Source organism: Pseudochaenichthys georgianus, chromosome 22 (genome assembly GCF_902827115.2).
Source record: "Pseudochaenichthys georgianus chromosome 22, fPseGeo1.2, whole genome shotgun sequence".
Lineage (NCBI taxonomy): Eukaryota > Metazoa > Chordata > Actinopteri > Perciformes > Channichthyidae > Pseudochaenichthys > Pseudochaenichthys georgianus.
The window spans coordinates 10,527,565-10,537,937 of record NC_047524.1 but is presented as its reverse complement, the minus strand read 5'-3'; the positions used below and the strand labels follow the sequence as shown (position 1 = coordinate 10,537,937).

General features: G+C 40.8%; 1 long non-coding RNA gene across 1 annotated transcript; it reads left to right on the top strand.

Moving 5' to 3' along the window:
* Positions 1 to 1,854: 1,854 nt before the first annotated feature.
* On the top strand, positions 1,855 to 5,076 carry LOC117467819 (uncharacterized). Its single transcript, XR_004554406.2, has 2 exons — positions 1,855 to 2,380; positions 4,410 to 5,076. It is a non-coding gene; the product is annotated as an uncharacterized lncRNA (long non-coding RNA).
* Positions 5,077 to 10,373: the final 5,297 nt, after the last annotated feature.

Here is a 10,373-nt window from a genome sequence, read left to right as displayed (position 1 = left end):
TTAGGACTGGGGTTACGTAAGTGACCTATAGTTTTCAGGGCCTGCGGAAATACACCTGATTGAAGAGACTTGTTTACTATGTGTAGTATATCTGAGGCCAAGCAATGAAAAACAGTTTTGAAAAATCCTGTCGGGATGATGTCGAGGCTACAGGAGGAGGATTTCAGATGTTGGATAATGTCTTCCAGGTCTTAAGCATTTATCAGACGGAATTGTGACATGATGTCTGAATTGACTTTAGGTGGACACAGGGACAAAACATTTGCTGTATCTGATACAGAGGCACTGACTGCCTGTCGAATTTGCATGATTTTGTCAGTGAAGAAGGAGGCAAAATCATTGCAGTGGTGGATAGAAATTCTGAGGCTATCGACACTGGGGGGTTTGTTAGTCTGTTGACGGTAGCAAACAAGGCACGTGCGTTGTTTTTATTTTTGGTAATGGTGTCAGAGAAGAACAACTGTCGTGCCTTTTTTATTTCCTGATTATAGAAACAGAGTTTCTCTTTATATATTTCCAAGTGAACCTGGAGATTTGTTTTTCTCCACCTGCGTTCAGCTTTTCTGCACTCAGTTTTTGTTGTTCCACAGTCATGGCTTTTCTCCATGGAGATATTTTCTTGCCAGATACTTCCTTTATTTTAATGGGAGCGATGGTATCCATGACATTTGTTACTTTAGAATTAAAATGATCAACTAGCTCATTTACTGAGAAGTTAGCATGGGCAATTGAGGGAGTAAAAATCTGAGTAAACATTTCCTCTGCATTTTCAGTTAAGTGACGTCTAGTGGTTACCTCTTTCTTAACAGTTGTATGGACCGTAATAGACCTCTCAAAGAAAACACAGGAATGGTCGGAGAGCGCAACATCAGTCACCACAAGCTTAGAGATGTTCAGACCCTTTGATACAATTAAGTCCAGCGTGTGCCCCTTATTGTGCGTCGGACCCTTGACATGCTGAGTCAGACCAAAATTGTCGATAACACAAAACAGTTCTTTAGCCCCTCTGTCCTTAGGGTTGTCAACATGGATATTCAAATCGCCAAAAATGATTAAACGGTCAAAGTCAATACACACTATAGACAACAACCCGGTAAAATCATCAAAAAAGCTTGCACAGTATTTGGGTGGTCTGTAGATGTTTAGGAAAAGAGCTCGAAAGGAGCATTTCAACTGAAGGGCCACATATTCAAAAGAAGCAAAGTTTCCATACATAGTCTGCTTGCATTGAAATAAGTCATTAAACAAAATAGCTACTCCATCCCCTTTCTTATGTAGTCTTGCCTGACTCATAGAATTAAAGTTGGACAGTATAAAGTTGACTTTTGTGTGTTCTGGTTTTATGTTTCAGTATTTGTAAGCAACTGTGACTGAAAGAACATTGCTTTTAATTTACTTTGTTATGGTTATACTTTTTTTTAAGAAGGTACGAGTAAAATAAGATTTTCTTCTCCCTGCTCCTTTCCACCATGCGCTATAATTATTATTATTTTTAAACAGTATAAGAGTACATGTTTTGCTTTAAAATAACTGCAATGTGTGGAATAAACAAATAAATAAAGCACAAGTCCACTTAAAATGAAGAGGTTAACAAGGTCCACAGCCCTTTAGGCAAAAACACAGGAGTGGAAATGCATTCATTATCATGCACCAGAGGTTGGTTGTTGTTACATCATACCTCGGGCAGGCTGAGGGAGCAGGTCAGCTGCACAGCTGCTCCAGCCTGGCCCAGTCTAAAGACCTGCCAGAGAGAACCATGTGTTGATAGATGTGGAGAGACATATTTTCAGCATTCAGTCAAGTGTGGCGCCGTGTAACGTCTATTTGTCCATCTTCTGAGAGCAGGGCACCCCGGGTCGAAGTTTTCTCATGAGTATTTTGGAGTAGTACCTCTCTGTCGGCTGAGGAAAGGATTAGAAGGAGCGGCTATAAGGAAGATAATCCCTGTCGGCTGAGGCCCCATGTTCAAATTCTTGACAACTAGAACAATGTAATATATCACATGATGGTGAAATATTTCATGATTTGTACTGGACAAATCACAATTACACACATGTTCATGGTGGATTATAGCACTAATTATTTTTCTACAAACACATGACAGCCTGCATACTTTTTGCTGAGTCACATGAGAGTCTTTATTGTGTTATATCCTCCCTCCGCTAACACTTCCTTACTAACTTTCTGCTTTCTCTCAGCCGGACTCATGAGAATTGAGTTGCCTGTGGTGCCTTGTTGTTGTAAATTAGAGCTAACTGGTGGGAAGTGACTACTGCTCGCACACAACATCCCTGGAAGTTTCTAGCAGGATTTGAGAGACTGGAAGACAGACCTACAACCAACAGGAGCTCACATTCTCCAGAACATTTCTCTGCTGAAGGTGAACATGTCTTTTATACTTACACGACGACAGGTATTCATTAGGTTAATAGCTACTCTGCAATGCTTTCACTTCTAACCTTTGCTATGAGCTAGTGTGTCAGAGAGACTAACAGCATGCCGTAGAAGTGTTAATGTACATTTAGTCATGAGCATATGCATTATGGTATTGGTATCTTTATACTGACTTGTAACTTGCCACATAAAAATGTGTTTTATGCTGCAACAAAGATAGCATTGAATCTGAAAAGAGGCATTTTGAATGTAATATTCAGTTATTCAGTCGAGTGGTTAGGAACAAAGTACCTGTACGAATGTCATTTTATGGAAGAGCAGCAGAGAGCACTGAAGTGTTTTATTTGTGATTTTATGACAGAGTCCATTTGTACTGGCTGCACTATTTTATTGTTCCTCTTAAGAAAATGTAGTTGCTGGTGTCTAGTATTTTCTCTTTTTAATGTAAAGGCGTGATCGGGTTTACCATCACACACACACACACACACACACACACACACACACACACACACACACACACACACACACACACACACACACACACACACACACACACACACACACACACACACACACACACACACACACACACACACACACACACTCATGTTCAGTGTGTCGTTTATTGCCCAACCCTAAATGACAGTAGTGTCACAACAGGACATTACACATTGCATCATCAAGAAGATGGTATTTCCTGCCGGGGGGGGGGGGGGGGGAAGCATTGTGTCTTCTTAAAGCTGAATGAGGTTTAGGGAATCCGCCTGACTAGCATGCGACAATTCCACACTCATAAAACCATCAGTTCTACAATTTGAACTTTAAGGCAGGGCCTCAGGGCGGATCTTATAGGGAATTATAGACCACATAAAACATCTACTGTTTGTCATTATATATAAATACATATATATTTGTATAACTTTTGATTAAAGAGGCAAAATGCTTAGCTTGCTGAAACTGAAAGTTAGATTATATCAATATCAGTTTTTGTTTTTGTTTAAATGTATGCGGCACTTTAATCACGCCTGACCTCACAGCTGGTGGTCAGGTTAATATCAGTTAGCAAACGAATACATTTCACCAGTATAAACGATATACATATACAGTATAGTATATGTGTAGATGCATAAATCATCAAGTTGGAAGTGTTCACAAATTGCACTGCATTCCAATTAGCAACTTTTCATTGCGGACGATACAACAGGCAATGTTATGGCTTAAAACAGCAGCAAATCATTCTCCTGGGTCACTGTTTGTGATCGGCGTTGACAGATAAAGTAATGCTCATTACTAAAGTTATGCATGATCTCCGCTGATCTGCTATTAGCGGGTGACTAATGTGACGGCGTTGGTCTTCGACACCCCGTGAGTGGGCGGCCTGCTGACCCCCGCAGGCAGACAGGACTGGTGGTTATTGCTTGTGGTTGCCAGTGTGACGGCCCCAAGGCCTCAGATCAAATTCCTTGGTCGGCCACTCCCTCCAATCAGGAGAGATTGCTGACACCTGATTTAGGTTGACTGCGCAGCTACAAGTATGGGTGCCTGAGCAGTCAGTCTCTCTCTCCTCTTGGGTTGCTTGGCACTACTGGATCTTGGTTTGTTTGTCTTTGCTTTATCTACTGATGCATATTCACACACATGGCTGATTAACTGACTTCATAGTTAACTTAGTTTCTTTAAATAAATGTACTTTAATTGGATATGAATCATGTGTGTTCTCCTTCTTTTGTCCGTCCTTGAGCCAGGGCGGGACACCAGTTTATCATGCTTTGTATAGGCTTAATCCTGACAACCTACCAGATGACCAACCGGGCATGTTTCATTCTGATAATCTGCTCTCTTCACTGAAGAGTCACGGCCTCACACAGCATCACACTCGGATGCTATTGTAGTGACTGAGTGTTTTTACTGAACACATATTTCAAAGCTCAGTTATAGCTGTATGAGTTTTGCTCTGCAAGTCATGCTGTTGTCCACTTTGATCTCCCACTCTTATTTCCCTCTCTACCTCCCAGACTAGGATGGCAGATAGCGGGTCGTGTTTGTGGAGCATCATCTGGCTGGTGGTTCTGCTCTTCATCGGCTGGCCCCTCAGCATCTTCCTCGGGGGTCTCTACGGTCTCTTCTGCCCCCTCACCACCTGCCTCGGCCTGGACAGACTCTCTGATCTGCTCCTGGAGGGGGCCAACCTGGGCCGCACCTGTGCCAATAACATGAGGCACAGCAAGCCTATGTGTTAAAATCCACCCAGAACCAGAGATGGGGGGGGGGGGGGGAGATTGGTGCTTTTCGACTGAAAAACATCCTTTGCTTTAAGGGGAATCATACCTTTATTTGTGCCACAGAGGGGTTAATATCTGTTTCATCAGATATTGTCATCAGATGATTGGCACTCAATACAGCAAGGAACTGTTTAGCAAGTTATGTAACAAAGTTCCAGAAGGTTTGCAAAATAGATTCCCCGTGATCTGTTAACATGTAATTAACCACGGATTTGAAATTTGTATGGGTATGTCTGGAAGAAAATAGGCTTTGTGTTCATGGTCTGTGTTTGCTGTTTAATTCATGATGACACTGCATGCAGAAGATAAGAATGAAAATGGCATTTTAACAATGGAAATGCTTAGACTTGTAAATGACTGTATGGAAACTTTTAATGCGATTAAATAGCTTTGAAGTTGCCCTCTGTATTTGTCGACTGACTTATTGCACAAAGTATTTGGTTGAAAATCCATGTTGGAGAATTTGAAGGTAAATGGAGATGCAGAAAAAGCAGGAGATATAAACAGATGGATTTATAGTTTCCTTTGATATTTCTGTTTACCTGCTTTTATCCTTAGGTCATAGGAGATAGAAAAAAAGTAAATAACATGACTTTGCAGAAAGTGTAAGACTTTCTCTAGAAAAACTTTGAGGTGGCGACTGCATTGGGGCGACCCATTGTTTTAAGGGTTGTCAAATATACTTCAATCATTGTTTGAAAACAGGAGTGTATATTTAGGCTCCCTATTGCAACTGGATAAGGGCTCAATAAGTAAGATTGTTATTAAAGTTACAAGGTTTAGGTCTCTTTCTTCCACTATGGCCTTTGAAAACAAACTTAAGTAAAGATGGAAAAGGTTTGACCAAATGTTGTGAAGTATGATCCAAGTGTTTGATGGCTGCACTGAAGTTTTGACATTGTGGGTTCATGCCTCAGTAAGTTATTACATTCTGAAAGCCAACACCCAGAGGAAAGGGTGAAAAGTTCTCAGAAGAACTTTGGAAAGTGAGGAGCACTGAGTATAATTATATGAGCCCAGAGCTGAAAGCTGGCTTCTCTTAGCACACTGAAAGTTGACATTTCGTTTTTCACAGGACAGTAACATAAAACTTAAGTACATTATTCTACTCTGTGCTCATGAGAGGCTTTTTATCGCCTGCTTCATTCTGTAAATAATCCACAAATGATGTCTTATATCTGCACATTTCTCTTTAATCGATTAGATTCTCTATGTATATTAAATTAACAAAAACATTTCACTGCAAACTTAATAGCAGTTCAGTGCAGCAGCTCATTTTCCTGCTTTGATCGTTGTATAATACACGTTGGAAGCTGGTGAGACAAAGATGAAACACCGTCCAAAAATAATAGTGCAACAGCCAATGGGCACATTAATGTACAACTCAACTATTGGGGGTGGAATCCTTTAAGCGATGCTAAAGGCTAAAGCAAATGTAGCTTCATAACACAATCCCTGGGGGCTGCATATCTTACAAAAAGAATGTTCAAATGACATGTCGAAATGTTCAGCATATGCACGACGAGAGAGCAAAATCCTATTTAGCTGAACGTATTCTCGGCTAAGTGTTTAAACTCACTGACTCTCCTATCAGTTTGGACTGACAGGGTACTTAGGGATACCTTTAAAAAGCACCCAAAAATACTCTTGCTGAGCAGCCTTCCTACAAATCTGGGTATCTGTCTATTTTGTAGCTTATTTAAAATGTATTCATGACTATTTCATTTTTAATCCAAATCGCTTTTTAACCTCATTTTCTACCCCTCACTTTTGCGGATGCACAGACTGACAAAACCTCACTTATTCAGATGCATTCGTTGAAAAAATGCAATATTTATGTGAGTGTCATGGGAGACCTAGATTTATTTTTCTGCCCGGTTCTGCTCCCAAACATCCTGGGGAAAGAAGTCACTAGCCAAATAAAAAAAGCGTCCGATTTTAGTTTCTCGGTTGGCAGAGGACACAGTAGGCGAGAGAGAGAGAGAGAGAGAGAGAGAGAGAGAGAGAGAGAGAGAGAGAGAGAGAGAGAGAGAATAGGCCTTCTCATTCAATTAACCACATACTGCTCTGTAATTTCAGCCTCACATTCACACACACATGCACACACAAACACACAACATACACTATGAAATGGCTGGGAGGAAATGTCATTCTGGAAGTGGGGTATTTCTTCAGTCCACAGGAGGACTCTCTCGTTTCCTAATGAGACATTTGAGAGTTTTAATAAATAAATAATATTTTCAGCTTAATGTATTCAGCAAAGAAACGTATAAATACCATTCTGGTTCCCGGTTTTTTAAGGTTTTCTGTTTTGTTTCATTACGAATTGAATATATTCTTTGTTTTGCACTGCTATTGAAGAAACAAAAGTGATTCGAAGACATCACCCTGAGTATGTTTGAAGGCCATTCATTAATAATGTAGACCCAATGGGGTTTATTTGCCTTCTCCAATCCAATCCAACTTCATTTATAAAGCACTCCAAAACCTCCAGACCAAAGAGTTGTACAGAGAAATACAAAATCACACAGCCAAGCTCACAAACAAAAACTAATAAAGATAAGAACACAAAATAAACAATAATAAAAACAACAGCCACATAATAAAAGCAATAAAAGCAACCATCTACAAAGTACAGAACGCTAAGGAGAAGAGGTGGGAGCCTTTCTAATATGGAGGGGTTTTAGGGGCCGATTGGGGGCCGCAGCAGCTAAAGCACGGCCCCCTTTGAGCTTTAGCTTTGTTCTTGGTACACTCAGGAGCAGGCGATCAGCTGACCGAATGTGAGTGGTCATGTAGGGGTTTCTAGCTTAGATTCATTTATATTTGAAATATTCAAATATTGAAAGCGTTGCATTCTATTTAATGAATTCTATCCTGTTGCAAGATAATGAACATTGACCTGAAACTCACCTTTCTAAACTCATAACTTGTTTTCAGTGTAATCCTAATACATGTTTCCTATAAGCCTTTTATGTAACAGATGTTCAAAAGTATAAAACATGGAAACTGTGCATTTTAGGAAAGTGAGACTTACTGTCCAAAGTATCAATGTTAAAGTATAAATGCAGCCACACTGACAGCAATCCAAGCCCTGGGCTCCTTTGAGGTACCCTGCAGAAGACTCTAACTTAAGCCAACAGCCTGTCACTCAGCATTCAGTGCACGGGCCAGAGAGGGAGAGCACACCCAGTTTTCACTGAGCAATATGTTTCATGTCTTCCTTCTGCTGTGTCCTTTAAATGGCCCCTGAACACTAACTGTGCCATGTTGGAATGAAGAAAGTGCTTTCAGACCATTTGTATTGAGCGAGTTTTTGATGAACGGCTCAAATGCTACGATCCAGCGTGGGGACATTCCCATATATGTGCACATTATTGATTTAGATAGTAAACCTGGCCTGCATCAGCCACATGACTTCCCCTCAGGTTCTCTGTAGGGCTTGTACTCTGTTTATGATGTGAAATTCCCATAGAAAATCAATAGGTTTTTTGTTCTGGACTGTTTTGTCATTATTATCTCAATGCTGCTGCTGAGCAATGAGGCTGATCTCCTGAGGGCTCGTGAGTAGGAGGAGAAGGATCGAGCCACAATGATTAATTCTCAGTAGCAGCAGCAGCTAAAGTGAAAGTCACACTACAGGACTGTTTGAGTAGCCTCCAAGTGTCTCTCTGTCTAATCCTGGCTCTGGCATAAACCTTTCACACCCGTGGCTGCTCCGACAACAAGCTCAACAAATATGTTCCATTCAAACATCCTAAGCCATTGCCCTGGAAGTGATATTACCTGAACACACTGGAAAGGAAAAGTGGCAAACACCAACATTTAAATATTGTACCACAAGGGCAACCTCACATTGTTTTCCCCTCATTATCTTCAAAGCTCTGTTCTCCACAGCGGACTTAACTAAGCTCTAGTTATAAAATGTTAGCATTATTTGAATATTGGGGCAAAAGGATGCTTAAAGCACACCGCAGCCTACCATTCATGACATAAGAGCCAAACAAAGAGTCACACAGTGAAGGGTCATGGCTCGGGGTCGGGTGACAGCAGCATATGATTCATGGCTTGCTGTGCCCTTTTGTCTTGTCCTCCTTGTGGTGGGACCATCCACTGCTCTTAGCCAATGTGATTTCACAGCCTTCAGAGCTCGCTCCCTGTCTGTTTAAGTAAACCGGCAATGTCATTTCCTATGTCTTGTTCTTTCCTCAGTGCAGAAATAAGGAGAGAATATGGCATGTGTCACAACAAGAGATGTTCCTTTTTCTTTATTATTTTGATGTTGGGAACAACAAATGGTTTCAACATTGCTTTTGATGTATCTGCACAAATACAAATATTGCCTTGACTTGTATTATATTACATGTTACTTCAAGTTAGTCGCTTTTATCCAAAGCGACTTACATACTCAATACTTTGGACAATCCCCACAGGAGCAATTTGGGGTGAAGTGTCTTGCCCAGGGACACAACATGCTGACTACAGTGGGGTTTGAACCTGTGCTCCCCTGATCCGAACACCAATGCACTAGCCCACTGCGCCACACGCCTCCTTTATATAAAAAGGTAATTACCGAGGATTGGTTGGTGTTTGAGGAACCAGTATGTGTTCAGACAGAGGGAGTTAAATATGCCAAGGAGAATATTCAATTCCTTTTCAATGCAATGTGATACCCTTTGGTTTCACTCTAAGGTATTTCTCCATACTGTTGAGAGGTACATCTAATTGTTTGATAGTCTGGTTTGCATTAGGATTTTTCTATAACGAATGAAAAAGGGAAAAATGCAAATGGTAAAAAACCAAAAGACCATGACTAAGTCATGGATTTTAATCATTTCAAAATGTTCCATATATGGACACAGCGGGTTGCATGGCAACTACATCAATAACATCCAAGCAGCTCATTAGAAATATGGAAACTCATTGATTTTATGCTAAATAAATCTATGAATGTATCAGCAAAAACATATTTTCATTGCCATATGTCGAGTTCAGCAGTACGCTTTAGTTTATGAATATATTTGCATGAAATGTAATTAAAATGTTTCGAATGCGGGACACACTTAACTAAGCTGAACTATAATGAGAATGTTTGGTCTTCAGCCGTGGCTTCCCCCTCTTTGTTCAGGCAAATCTAAAATGTGGGATTTGGAGCAGCTAATAGAGTCAAACAGCTGCTGACACCAGCTGTGTGGCACAAGTGGTGTTTCCATGTGGTTCTGTAGGGCTACATGTGGACTCTTAGCAGACCTTTCCAGAAACATCCTCACAAATGTATAATTAATTTCACAATTCATCAGTATCTTGTTTTTGATATTCATATACAAAAGAAGTGTCTCTGTTTTTTTGTTTTAAATTGGTTGATTCTGCTTATCATGGCCTATAGGTTCAGATTCCCTTTGTCAAAACCCTGTTCTCCAATGGATATTACTCTGGCACAAGACATCATTGTAGCTGACATTGACTTGAGTATAGGCATTCCTGAGCAGACATGTTTCCTCAGTAATAGTACTGTGATGTATGGGTAAGGAAAAGATCAAAAGGATGCCTGTCATCGTCTGTCTGTCCTCACTGCTGTCCATCATGGGAGGCGGCCACAGATGTCCGCGCTGGAGTTCCTTCTCCTGTCATGCCCTTCATGGAGCGGCTGTCGTCAATGGGGCAACGGGCTACCATATATGGACACTGGTCAGGGTA